We start from the raw sequence: 3,952 nt of genomic DNA on the forward strand, positions 1-3,952 counted from the left end.
GGGCAGTGGAGCTGCCTCCTCCCATCCCTCTCAAACCTCCCACACTCTGATCCAAACTGAGAAATGGGCACAGAACGGCTGCAAATGTGCTGCTGTTCAGGCTCGGGGGACTCTGAGCAGCGTCAGGAAAGAGCCACCAAAACCAAATCCCATCGYATTTTCAGCTGCCAGAACTCTTGGGTGAAAATGGGAGGGGAAAACTTCAACCTAATCCGACAGAAAATAGAAATAACTTCAAAAAAGAGAAAAAAACCACAAGTATTCCTCCAGAGAGGGTTCTTTTCTGTCCTGCTCCTTTGTTTTTGCAGCGAWTTGGTTGTGAAGGGGTTGGTTCTGGGCTCCTCAGGGCTGCGGGAGGGCAGAGCTCCGAGATTTTCTCTCTGGGCTGAGGGAGAAGGAACACGGAATCAACAGCATGGCCTTGGCTTCATCCCACACTTTCTGTGCCTTGTTCTATCGATGTAAATTCTGAATGTTGTACAGTGAAAAAAATACTTGGGAAAGTCTCCTTGGAAAAGGCTGCACTGGCTTCTCTCTTTTTTTTTCAGCACATGTAGATATATAAATAGATTTACAATAAATAGATATATTTGGTAATGGCCACACCAGCTGGGTTCTGCTGTCCCGGGGAGGTCCAGCTGGGCACTTTGGGTGTTTTCTGGAAAGTTCCAGAGCCGTGGGRCCCCGGCCCTTGGAGAGCAATGTACAGATGGGAATTGTGGATATCGGCTATTTATGAATAAAGAGTCTTTTACTGACASCTTGACCTCTTTAATTCCTGCGAGGAAACGGGAAAGAACGCTGGGTCACATCGGGGTTTGGGGGTTTTAATCATTCAGTTTATTCCCCTTGTTAGGAACAGGGGTGGGGATCCCACAAAACCTTTCTCAGGTCATTGGATGTGGCACAAAACCCTCAGAGCCATTCCCAGACTTCCCAGGAACATTCCAGAGTCACTGAGAGCCTCGGAACCCACAGCCCACCCTCATTCCAGAGTCACTGAGAGCCCCAAAACCCACAGCCCACCCTCATTCCAGAGTCACCCAAAACCCACAGCCCACCCTAAACCCCGCCTGCCGAGCACCCAGGCTGCTCCTAAAGCCCCAGGACCCGCCGGGTGTCACAATTCCCTCATTTTTGGGATGAGCAGCTCACCCAATCTCCCCGGGCGGGTGATTTTATTCCTGACAGATCCCAAGATTTACCTCCCTGTAAGTCCCAGGACCCGCCGGGTGTCACCATTCCCCTCATTTTGGGATAAGAAGCTCATCCAATCTCTCACGGAGGGGTGATTTTATTCCTGACAGATCCCAGGATTTACCTCCCCGTTGCTCACCTGCCCTCTCTCATCCCTTTGCGTTTGTTAATGGCCTTTTCTCCCGTTAAACAATCCCGTCAGCAGTGGGAAAATGTCTCTCAGGACGGTTCTTGGGGTGTAAATCAGCCCTGACAGCTCCGAGAGCCCCGCAGGGAGGGAGCCCTGCCCTGTCCCCCCGTAATTGTCACCGCGTGATGGCAAAATGTGAGATTTAATAAGGTCATAAAGCASAACGGCACGAGCTGGGCTGAGAGGTGTTTCTTTCATTAACATTCACAAAGTCGCGATTCGGCGGGACCGTAAATCACAGCGGCCCGGCAGAAATGACCCGTTTGATTATTGGAGACTTCCCGGGAAGGCAGGGCAGGGAGCAGCTCTGCCATTGCCACTAAAACCATCTCCTGTGTCCCCAAAGCTCAGCCCTGGGCCGAGCTCAACTCCAGAACGGGGAGGGAACGGCTCTCGCGGCTCTGAACGGAGAAAAAGCAAATATTGCCATCAAAGCCAGGGCAAAGAGCTCGGGGCTGATTGCCAGGTTACTGTAGGAGCTCTGAACTGACACTGGTAAAATAAAATGTAAAAAAAAAAATATATATATAGAGAGAGAAAAATAGAGAGAAAAATAGAGAGAAAAATAGAGAGAAAAATAGAGAGCCTGCCTTGTCACAAGGGTGTTTCTCCCAGAGCAATCCCAGCTCTCCTTTCTCTGATCCCATCAGGCTCCGGACAATTTCTAAAATCACAATTGGGACACAAAGAGACTTCAAAACCCCCTCACCTCTCTGGGAAGCAGCAGCTTCCCCACACCCCACACGGTCCCAGCCTTTCCCAAAGCCCGGCCCAGCGCGGCACCGAGATCAGCCCGAACCATCGCTGTCACTCCTGCCACCACTCACAGCTGCCGGGACACATTGGCATTAAAAAAAAAAAAAAATCTGATTTTTAAAGGTTCTAATTAGCAGCTGAGCTCCTGTGAGAAATGTCACCGGGCTGGTGGGTGACAAACACCTCGGAGAGCGGGACCCTGGGTTTCCTCATCCCCCTTTCATGGCTGCGCGGAGAAATTTTCCCCCTCATTACCCGGGATCGTTCGGCTTTCCTGCTCAGGCACTTGCCCAGGGCTAGCAATTATTTACTGCTCATTAGCCAGTCCTCTGTCAGAGCCGGGGAGCTGGGGCTGAGCAGGAAAACGAGGAGCAGAGAGATCCTGCTTTATGGAAACACCACCAGCATTAAAATGCGAGGGCACAGAAAGCACCGTGAGCCTCCAGTGGATTTACAAACTTCCCGAGGAGTGACAGCCGCTCCTGGAAGGATTTGTCACCGTCAGACCAATTTAAGGGGCGCTGAAACCTCTGCGTTGAACGTTTGTGGGGGAAGAACTTCACGGTTTTGCTTCGCAGGAAGTCAATTAAAGGTGGCTTGGGGAAGGTGTCAATTAAAAGGTGATTTTGGGAAGGTGCTGTGAGTGCCTCACTTTATCCCGACCTTCCCAAATTAATTCCTGCTCTGTTTAATCCCCCTGCCATGGGGGGAGAGCTGTCTGCAAACAGGGGCTCGTTAAAGCTGTCAGGGATCACAGATTGGCACCCAAAATTACAGATGGGCACCCAAAAATGGGTGCTGTTTGTTGGAAAGTGCCTTTCAGTCCCTGACTCATTTTCCCGAGCAATTTTCTCCCAAAACAGAGAGCTTTTCCCTGCGTCACAAACATTTCCCAGCCCCGAGTTCTGTTCCCTCACATCTCCGGTGTACAAAAGACAAATTCCCCTTCCCTCCCTCCGTGCCCAGCTCACATCGGGTTAAATTTATTTATTCCTTCACGACTTGGCTGCTCCTCATCCACCAGGCTGAGAAACACCAGGGAAAGGTTTAAAGCGATTTTTTAATGTTTTTTTTTTTTCCCTCAGTCCCCAGGAGTTGCGTTGTGCGGGAAGGGCTCGGGGAGAGCCCGGTGCCAGGCACAGTCACATCGGATCAGAGCTCCTGGAAAGCTCTGGAACGAGCCAGACACGGCTCCTCTGCTCCCTSTCTGCCTTTAATCACCCATTCGGCGTTAGGGAACCTTGTCATGCTGTCACCAGCGGCCCCAGCGCTGAACTCTGCCTTGTCAGGACAGCTTCAGCGCTCATAAATATTGCAGCCACAACCAAAGAGGGCTCATGAAAGATTGATTCCTCACAGTTCATTGACCCTTCCTTCGAGGCCTTTTATTCAAATTAGGGTAAACCCATCCTGGAAATCTGAGCGTTAATTGTGAATATTCAGGGCTCCTGAAACGCCGAGTCCTCGAGGAGCAGAGATGGAGAGTGAGACAGCGCGGCGGGAATTAAAGGCAATCAGCAGCGCCCAAAYGCGTTAATTGTCACCCTCACGGCCAAATTGGGATCCTTTGTGGCCTTTGGGTTCAACCAGGCGGGGCCAGGGCTTTGGAGAGACTCAGAATCTGCTTGAGAGGATGGAGATTTGGGATCTCTGGGGCTTTGCGGAGCCTTCAGCCCTGCCCGAGGCGCTGCCGGAGCTCGGCGTTCGTGCCCGGGGGCAGCCGGGGGCACCCGGGAGGAGCCGGGACCGGGGGATCCTCCCCAAGGATGGCACTGAGAGGATGTTCCTGCCCTGATCTGAGAGCTGCAG

Source organism: Malurus melanocephalus, unplaced genomic scaffold, assembly GCF_030028575.1.
Source record: "Malurus melanocephalus ecotype Western Australia unplaced genomic scaffold, MMel_1.1 scaffold_1023, whole genome shotgun sequence".
NCBI classification, from domain to species: Eukaryota; Metazoa; Chordata; class Aves; order Passeriformes; family Maluridae; genus Malurus; species Malurus melanocephalus.